This window comes from Nothobranchius furzeri, chromosome 12, assembly GCF_043380555.1.
Source record: "Nothobranchius furzeri strain GRZ-AD chromosome 12, NfurGRZ-RIMD1, whole genome shotgun sequence".
Taxonomy (NCBI): domain Eukaryota; kingdom Metazoa; phylum Chordata; class Actinopteri; order Cyprinodontiformes; family Nothobranchiidae; genus Nothobranchius; species Nothobranchius furzeri.
In genome coordinates, this window is record NC_091752.1 from 58,531,005 (window position 1) to 58,541,689 (window position 10,685).

General features: G+C 39.9%; 1 long non-coding RNA gene across 1 annotated transcript; it reads right to left on the reverse strand.

Moving 5' to 3' along the window:
- Positions 1–5,125: 5,125 nt before the first annotated feature.
- LOC129166922 (uncharacterized) lies at positions 5,126–6,519 on the reverse strand. The gene is made up of 3 exons (XR_008565818.2): positions 6,329–6,519; positions 6,039–6,205; positions 5,126–5,585 (listed from the first exon to the last, which is right to left on the reverse strand). It is a non-coding gene; the product is annotated as an uncharacterized lncRNA (long non-coding RNA).
- Positions 6,520–10,685: the final 4,166 nt, after the last annotated feature.

Here is a 10,685-nt window from a genome sequence, read left to right on the forward strand (position 1 = left end):
ATACTTGTTTGCGATTTTGGAAAAATTTGGTTTTGGTGATAGGTTCATTTCCTGAATTCGGCTTCTTTATTCATCCCCTAAAGCCAGTGTTCATACTAATAATGTTTACTCTGATTATTTTGCGCTGGGTCGTGGTTGTCGTCAATGTTGCCCTTTGTCACCTTTACTCTTTGCCCTTGCCATCGAGCTGCTGTCCATTACATTAAGATCTTCTGTATTCACGGGAATCATCCGTAATGGAACTACTCATAAAGTGTCATTGTATATGGATGACTTGTTATTATATATGACTGACCCTGCTCGCTCCATCCCTGCTGTTTTAAGTATTCTGGAGAATTTCAGATCATTTTCAGGTTATAAATTAAATTTAGGGAAAAGTGAGTGTTTTCCTGTTAATATGGCAGCACGTCAACTTCAACAGTCCAATCTACCTTTTCGTCTCAGTCCCTCTGGGTTTAAGTACTTAGAGGTTAACGTGACTCGCTCTTTATCTGGCCTTGAATCAGCAAATTTGTCTCCTCTTCTTTCTAGGCTCACATCTGATATTCAAAGATGGGGTAGTCTCCCCCTTTCTTTAATCGGTAAGATTAATGTTGTTAAAATGAACATCTTACCAAAATTTTTATTTTTATTTCAGTCAATTCCCTTATTTCTGCCGAAACATTTCTTTGCTTCACTGGACAAGATTATTGGTTCTTTCATTTTTATGTTTATGTTTATTCATTTAGGAGAACTTTGCATTTGGGGAGGGAAGCCGCCCAGGGTTTCTAGAACTTTGCTGCAGCAATGCAGATTTAGTGGAGGACTTGCATACCTAATTTTCTAGCTTACAGGTGCTGGCCAGTAAATTAGAATATCATCAAAAGGTTGAAAATATTTCAGTAATTCCATTCAAAACGTGAAACTTGTACATTATATTCATGCAATGCACACAGACCAATGTATTTCCGATGTTTATTACGTTTAATTTTGATATTTATAGGTGACAACCAATGAAAACATCAAATCTGGTATCTCAGAAAATTAGAATATTCTAAAGGCCAATGAAAAAATGTTTGTTTCTCTAATGTTGGCCAACTGAAAAGAATGAACATGAAAAGAATGTGCATGTATAGCACTCAATACTTAGTCGGGGCTCCTTTTGCCTCAATAACTGCAGTAATGCGGCGTGGCATGGACTCGATCAGTCTGTGACACTGCTCAGGTGTTATGAGAGCCCAGGTTGCTCTGATAGTCGTCTTCAGCTCCTCTGCATTGTTGGGTCTAGCGTATTGCATCCTCCGCTTCACAATACCCCATAGATTTTCTATGGGGTTAAGGTCAGGCGAGTTTGCTGGCCAATCAAGGACAGGGATACCATGGTCCTTGAACCAGGTGCTGGTGGTTTTGGCACTGTGTGCAGGTGCCAAGTCCTGTTGAAAGGTGAAGTCTGCATCCCCATAAAGTTGGTCAGCAGCAGGAAGCATGAAGTGCTCTAAAACTTCCTGGTAGACGGCTGCATTGACCCTGGACCTCAGGAAACAGAGTGGGCCAACACCGGCAGATGACATGGCACCCCACACCATCACTGACGGTGGAAACTTTACACTGGACCTCATGCAACGTGGATTCTGTGCTTCTCCGCTCTTCCTCCAGACTCTGGGTCCTTGATTTCCAAAGGAAATGCAGAACTTGCTTTCATCAGAAAACATAACTTTGGACCACTCAGCATCAGTCCAGTCCTTTTTGTCCTTGGCCCAGGCGAGACGCTTCTTGCGCTGTTTCTTGTTCAAGAGTGGCTTGACACACGGAATGCGACACCTGAATCCCATGTCTTTCATGAGTCTCCTCGTGGTGGTTCTTGAAGCACTGACTCCAGCTGCAGTCCACTCTTTGTGGATCTCCCCCACATTTTTGAATGGGTTTGTCGTCACAATTCTCTGCAGGGTGCGGTTATCCCTAGAGCTTGTACACTTTTTTCTACCACATTTTTTCCGTCCCTTCGCCTGTCTGTTAATGTGCTTGGACACAGAGCTCTGCGAACAGCCAGCTTCTTTAGCAATCACCTTTTGTGTCTTGCCCTCCTTGTGCAAGGTGTCAATGATTGTCTTTTGGACAGCTGTTAAGTCAGAAGTCTTCCCCATGATTGTGGTGCCTTCAAAACAAGACTGAGGGACCTTTTAAAGGCCTTTGCAGGTGTTTTGAGTAAATCAGCTGATTAGAGTGGCAGCAGGTGTCTTCTATATTCAGCCTTTTCAGAATATTCTAATTTTTTGAGATACCAAATTTGGAGTTTTCATTAGTTGTCACTTATGAATATCAAATTTAAATGTAATGAACATTGGAAATACATTGGTCTGTGTGCATTGCATGAATATAATGTACAAGTTTCACGTTTTGAATGGAATTACTGAAATATTTTCAACCTTTTGATGATATTCTAATTTACTGGCCAGCACCTGTACTACTGGGCCGCTCACATCCATAAACTTTGCTACTGTCTAAAATCTTCTGGTTCCTTGTGGTGTAAATTGGAGCTATCATCATGTAAGGGCTCTTCTTCACCAGCTTTGCTCTATTCCTCTTTACCCGTAAAACCCTCTCTGTATACTGATAATCCGGTGGTTCTTAACACACTCAAAATCTGGTTTCAGTTTAGACGGCACTTTAATTTTCTAATGCCATCTTCCTCGGGTCCTCTAAGCGACAATCACTTGTTTCCCCCTTCTCTTTTGGACTCGACATTCTCAGTGTGGCGTGACAAAGTTATAGAACAGTTTAAACATTTATATGTGGATGGTGTATTCGATAGTTTTTCCAATTTGTCTTCTCGTTTTAATCTCTCTACTACCCATTTGTTTCGCTATTTTCAAATTCCAAATTTTGTTGCCAAGTGTTTTCCAAATTTCCCCTCTTTACCTCCGGAACAGCGGTGGGGAAATACGTTATCTTTTATTCCTCATCACAGAGGAACCATTTCGAAACTCTATGATGTTATTCTGTCTTTTAGTAACCACTCTAAGGTTAGGCTTAGATGTATATGGGAAGGAGAACTAGGAATTCGATTACATGAGGAGTCTTGGGAACAGGCTATAGCAAGGGTACGACCTTCCACCTCCTGCGCTCGTCTTGGACTTATTCAATTTAAGGTTATTCATAGGGTGCATTTCTCTAAGTCTAGACTTTCTCAACTGTACCCAGAAGTGGAAAATAAATGTGATAAATGCCAGGGTTCTCCTTGTCACCTTAGCCACGTTTTTTTTTTTTTTTGTGCCCCGAGCTACAAGGTTTTTGGATAGGGTATTTTGCTATTATGTCAACTGTTCTTGGGATAACTCTTCATCCTTGTCCTCTGATTGCAGTATCCGGGATTCCTGATCGCTCACTTATATTGGACTCCACACAAAAGGATATAATTGCCTTTACATCCCTATTAGTGAGACGTCTAATATTGTTGCATTGGAAGTCTGCTAAGTGCCCTACTGTTTCCCAGTGGCTTAAAGATGTCATGTTTTTTTTTACTTGAAAAAATTAAATATACGTTGAGAGGTTGCACGGCCAAATTGTTTCACAAGTGGCAACCCTTTATCTCTTATTTTACTAGTTTAGAGGTATTACCTGTTTAAATGTACTTCTGTTATTGTTATATTCCGGTAATAATGTTTGATGGGTGTGTTGAACCGGGTGGGACGGGGGGGGGGGTCTCTCTTTTTTTTTTTTTTTTCTGTTTTGGTATGTTTTTGTGTTTAGTTGTCTTGTTGTTGTTATTTACCTAGAAAAATGAAGAGAGGTTAATTGTATTTTGTTAACTGCAGGTACTGTTGTTTTTCTTCTTTCAGTAAAAATATTTAAAAAATATTATACACACAATCGGAACAAAATAATCTAGAAGAAGCAACATTTCTTAACTCATTAGATTTACTCTCATTCTGAGAATATCACAATGAATGTCTAGCTAAGCCTATAAAGTAAAGGGAATTGGAGATAACGATTAAAAAACTTAAAAATGGTACAGATGGCCTGCCAGTAGAATGGTATAAGACGCTTGAAGAAGAACTATTAAGGTCAATAAACTGGACATTGACAAAAATGATTACACTTCCATCATGGTCTGAAGCATTTGTATCTGTCATACCAAAATAAGGTAAGAATAGAACATTGTGCAGTTTATATAGACCAATATTGGTGCTGAACCAAGATTAAAACTGTATGCAACCCTCATATCCAACAGACTGAATCTGTTTGTCTCAGAGTTGATAGACAATGATCAGACCGGCTTTGTCAGTGACAGACAAACCCAGGACAATATAAGACGTTCTTTTCACATAATTCATGATATACAGGAACATAAAAATAATGCAGTTTTGCTCAGTCTAGATGCTGAAAAGGCATTTGACTGTGTTAGCTGGAAATATTTGTTTTTAGTCCTGGAAAGATTTGGCTTCTCTGAAAGTTCAATCAATTGTATTCTGCCCCCACTGCAAGAGTTAAGATAAGTGGCCATCTAACAGACCAGATAAAGCTAGAGCGGTCCAGGCAACAAGGTTGCTTGTTATCCCCAACTCTCTTTCCCTTGTACATAGAACCTCTAGCTCAGGCAATAATAGAAAATAATAAAATTCATGGCATTAGAATTAATTCAAGAGAACACCAAATAGCATTATATGCTGATGATATCCTACTATATTTTTCTAACCCGGAACAGTCCATTCAGGCCCTACTTGAACTGCTTGATATATTTGGCACCTATTCAGTGTACAAATTAAATATAAGTAAAACACAAGTTATAAGTTTCAACTACTGTCCTTCAAAAGAGGTCAAGCACAAAATTCCTATTGACTGGTCGCAGAAATCAATTAAATATTTGGGGACAGTGGCGGCTGGTGAAAAATATTTTTGGTGGGGCTGTGCTATTTTTTATTTTTAAACAAACTTGTGCTTTCTGAGCTTTGTGCACAACTTCACTATTTCCTGAATTAAGCACAGCTCTTTTATTTCCTGTCTTACATCATTGGACAAACTGATTAATCCAGGTGTGTCTGACTAATGGCACGCTGCCTTGCAGACCAAGGTTGAAAAATACTGCATTAAATTGCACATAAAATAACACGACCATAAATGGTAAATAGGCAATGCTAGAGGCAAGTAACAAAAACATTTTGTTTAATTTCAACATTTGAGTGAACACGAAAAATTATGAGCAGGTCACTGTTACAGTAATGGTAGTAAACACTACTTAGACAAAATGCCAGAAATTTACACTGTTAAATATTTCTGGAGTGTTGTGCCAAGGTCAACTTTATACAAAGATCAAGTGGATGCATTTGTGTGTGTGTGATACCTCATTTGTACAGAAATTTTGCCCTTCTGTCCTTCTGAGTGGCAAAGCTCTCGATTAGCTTTTTATTGAAGTCAGGAATGTTTGTGACAAGCTTTTTTTTCCATGGAGAGCATGGCAAGAGCATTCAGCCCATCCTGTGTCATGGTGTTCCTCAAGGAAAGTCTTAATCCTCTTTAAAGTAGAAAAGCACCTTTCTGATTCGGCTGTGGTCATGGGTGTGGTGACAAGAATCTTCTTTTGCATGGCTCAGGATGGTGTGAAAAACCTGTCATATGATAAATAAAAAACAACAGATAAGTACATAGGAAACACTTTCATAGGACATATTGTCATCAGTATCCTCTTACAAATGTCATATTTCCCAGTTTTTGGGACAATAAAACATTTCTGATTCTCAATCAGATGTTTTTACATTTGAGGTAAAAACATCTGATTGAGAATCAGAAATGTTTAATTGTCCCAAAAGCTGGGAAATGTGTTTGCTGCAGCAGAAGTGTAACAAGTAAAATGGAATCAGATTGATGTATGTACAAATTTACATGAAATACACATTTACGTGATTAAATATGTATAATAAGTATGTGTGTTGAAATTAGTTTTTACAGTTATTGCACATTAAACAATGTACATGTTATTAAACAAATGTCCCGGTTTGTGGGACAACCAAGGATTTCTGATTCTGATTGTCTTGTTCACAGAAATGTAATGTACAGCTTACCTCTGCACCCAGCTGCTGTTGTTCCCTGCATGGCAACGTTAGCTCTGCTGCCTAGCATGGCTAGCTTCACAGTGTTGTTGTCCATGTGTGCCCGGGATGACTCGTGTTTCTTCACCTTCTCAGAAAAATGTTTCATGTCTGTAACTCCTGACTCATCCATGCCTTATCTGTCCCAGCCGTTTTGAATAACAAACACGGAAAGCAAAATAACGCATTAGCGTGATTGCATCCAGCTAGCCAAGCCTTCCTGGTGTACCAATTTCGGGAGAAGCCTCGTGTGTACAGTTTACCTCTCTCCTTCTCCTGCTGGCTTATCTTTACGTCGGGCTGATCTGGTCCAAGCTCTTTGACATTAAGTTTTTCCACCATAGTTCTCCTCTCGAACGGATATTGGAGAAGAGACCGAACTGAATTCAGTGGCTTCTGAGATCCGGTATCCTTGCTGGTTGTAGGCTCACTGGCGGCGTCCATGTTACATCTGCGTCACGACCAAAAACGACTCTGCCGAGTTCTACCGAACACCAACGAAACCTTTGGCAGTAGCTCCATCGCCCATCATGCTTCTGAAACGTTCTGAAACAACGTCGACGCTGATTGGATACATTCCCATTCCTACCCTTTGATATTCTTGTCAGCAATTGGACAGCTAGTCTCGTCCTGTTTGGGCGATTGAAAAACAGCACACAGCCTCCACCGCTCGGCAGAGACCGGCAGAGATCGGCAGAGACCGGCAGAGACCAATATATATATATATATATATATATATATATATATATATATATATATATATATATATATATGATTTATTTTTGTTACAAAACACACAATTAACTTAGAATATGTGATTATTGTTAATTTTATTTATTTATTTTTTTTAAATAAAAATTAAAAACACGGAAAAACTGGGAGGGCGGCGCCCTATCGCCCTCTACTGGCCAGCCGCCACTGTTTGGGGATACAACTGACGTATGTTCTAGATGACCTGTATAAGGAAAACTTTGAAAGTATAAATAAAACGATGAAAGGTTGGGGGTGGGAGGCTGCAGGCGGGCCTGTGGGCTGCTGGTTGTGTTCCCCCGCGGCAATCCTCTGTGCCTCTCAAGAGGGGGCAGGGGCTTTTCTGGTTACAGTCTCCCTGGGGTCCCTGCGTTCTGGGAGAGCTCCTGGATCTCTGGGACTTGGAGCTCCCTCCATCTTCTACACACCTTTGGGGACAGATCTGTGGCCCCTCACACTCTCTATTGGACACTCCTATAAAGAAACCTTACATATACAAGTGTGTGTACACACACAGGTGCTCACATGGTGCTCTCATAAGTATGGACTTGGGCATTTTCAACACATGTCTTAAGGCTGTGGTTGGCACTAAATGCACTGTGATTTATTATCGTGTGATTGTTCAGTAAAACAATGTTGATTTTATATCTCCTCATCAGGTTGACACAGTGACAGCTTGCTCCTGTTGCTTGTTCTTATTTTTTGTTGGTTTTTCTCTTTCTGCAGGTCTAGAAGCAGACTCTTGTTCATCATTGATTATTTTTGTTGACACCACCCCCCCCCCCCCCCACACACACACACACACACACACACACACCACCCCCCACCCCCGTCTTTCCTTTCTCTTTCACCTCTGTCTCCGTGTCTGGCTGGAATTACAAAGCATTCAAAAAACAATAACATTAAAGTTTTAAGTATCAGGCATGACATTAGAGCAGACACTTTGATGCTCCACCTGAGAGTAAATCTGTAAGGCTTGTCACCAGCATTCAGACATCAATTATGTTTGCTTCACAGCCAGACATGACACGGGGAAGGGGGGGTGGGGGGTGGGTGGGGGGTGAATGAGATTAAAGAAGACCCGACGCATTGGGTAACTTGTTTATTTGACTTTAACTCGAGGATGGAAGTTATAAAAATATCAGTTCTGCCTAGGTTGTCAAATCTGCTCTTGTCACTGCCTGTAAAGATCCCTCTATCTCAATTGCGTGAGAGGAACAGACAGATATCTTTCCTTATTTGGAGAGGGCAGAAACCTAGAGTAAATATAGTACATAGTAATGATTCCAAGAGGAAAAGGGGGCATGTCCCTTCCAAGTCTATATGAATATTACCTTGTGGCTCAACTTAACACGATAATACAGTGGTGTGATGAGGATTATGAGGCTATGGAAAACAAAATCTGATTTAGGAAAACCTGACTTTTTAAGATACCTAAAACTACATCAATATCTTCTTTCAAATGTACTGAAAATACCCATCGTAGAACACAATGAGATAACCCAATTAATTTTGCAGACTTATACAAAGCGCAAATCTTTTATTTCTAAACTTTATCAAGGCTTGATAAAAGGAAAAGGTACTTGAACCGATTTTATTAAAAAAAGATGGGAGAAAGAATTAAATCTTGCAATAACATGTGAACAATGGGACCATATGTGTGAATCAGCCGCATCAACTTCCTCCCCTGCTCAATGGCGAGTTTAGCTGGAAAAGCTTGGGCCGTCTGCTAAATACATAAGCATAATTATTTAATGCTCCAGGAATAAGTCTTGTGATGAATGATAAATTATAAATGACCCGCATTCGTATAGCACCTTTCAGAGTCAGAGGACTCCAAAGCAATTTACACTACAGTGTATCATTGGGGGCAGCAGTAGCTCAACAGGTTGAGCGGGTTGTCCAGTAATCGGAAGGTTGCAGGTTCGATCCCGGCTCTGGACAGAGAATTCTGCTGCTGTGTCCTTGGGTGAGACACTTAACCCACCTTGCTGGTGGTGGTCGGAGGGACCGGTGGCGCCTGTGCTCGGCAGCCTCGCCTCTGTCAGTGAGCCCCAGGGCAGCTGTGGCTACATTGTAGCTCATCACCATCAGTGTGTGAATGTGTGTTGAGCTACTGCTGCCCCAAGGATGTAAGGATCCATACAGCATGACAAATGTAGAAAAACCTGTTAAATAAAATAGCCCAAAGGTCTTATTGTATATTTTATATTTACATAGAGGCTCCAAAGTATAATAGATAATTGTTTTATTGCTATGCCAACATTAGAGCAAATAAATGTTTCTTGTATCTGGCTTCAAACGGTTTATAACAATGAAGCTCCGGGGGGGGGGGGGGGGGGGGGGTGTTGTATTTAATCAAAAACGCTGCCCTGTCAAGAAAAAGGGTCAACTCAAATAAAAATTATTTAATGAATTATAGTATTTTCCTGATATTGTCATGTTTTTCCCAAAAACACATCATGATCATATTCAACACCTAGAAGATTCAGTGATTTAACTTCTAACCTGAGACACTTCAAAATACAATTTATTTTTCACACATCTGAGATCTCAGACATATCCAGCAGCTCAAGGCTCAGATTGAGAGCTTATGTAATAGTTATTTTTAAGTGCAACTGTGGAGGGGTTGAGGTTGGGACTACTGGCTAAATGTTGACACACAACAGCCTTGATGGTGCCATGTGTTAATGCTCATAATACAAATGTGTTCATGTTAATACTAAGTATCTCATTTTATTCATGATAGATACTTACACTTGTTTCTGTTACAATTTAAAATTAAAATAAAACATGAGATATTGATCTCACCAAGAGAATGTACAATCACTGTAACCGAAAAGCAGATGAATGGGCCGAAGCTGAGGCATGTTACTTGCCTCTCCTACATGAAGATCACTTTACAGATCACAACACAAAATCAGAAAAGACAAAAAAGCAACAAAATAACACAATTTAGCTTCAATTCTTAATGTTCATTCATTCCCATATTCATTTAGTTAGCTCTTAATTATTTTCTCTTTCAGTATTTTTTTTAAATACGACAAAGATTTACATAATTTCTACTCAACACAAGACTTTTCCTCAGTTTGGCGCCCAAAAAACCACACATGGACATTAGTTTGATTTTACCTCTATGAAACATATTTGTCTCTATTAAGTTGCATTTTTCGTCTCTTAAAACAAATAAATCCTGAGTGGATGAGGGTGGATAGTAAAAACACTTGTTTTGTAAATAATTCTAGTAGTTTTTGAAAAAAAAAATTTATGCATTTGTATGTACCTCCCAAGATTTGAAATTCATACACTCTTTCAATTTCAGTTTTAGTTCACTGTTAGTTCTGACACACCAAAAAGATACATTTTGTTTTACTTCCATTAAGTGATCATTTATTTATGTCAAACCAGTCTTTTACCTAATCAAGCTTTCTTCCAGTGCCAACAATTCTCAAATGATCAAACTTGAAGAAAACAAATTTGTCATTCGCAAATGTAATGAATTTCAACTTATTGAGTCGTAGCCCAATATCATTCTGTCATGGTCTGGGGTGAGTTCTCTCACTGCCAAACCTTCTCTGAGCTTCTCCTGCAGGTGGGTGAGTCAAGGAGTGGACCAGCAGCAGTCCATCTGCTCATTAGTTGGCCAGGGACATTTAAGCTACTGGGAGACATCTTCCTTCGCTGGATGATTAGCTCAACGTGTGTGTCATTGGCTGTGTTCGAGATAAGCCAGTTCTGCGCAGATTAGATCAGCGGTGATCGGCGAGCAGTGCATGCCGGTTAGATTTGTGTCCGACTTGATGCCGACTTGCTCTGACGTCATGCATACGTAGGCAACGATAACCTCGTGAGATCAAGGCGGCTGTAGAT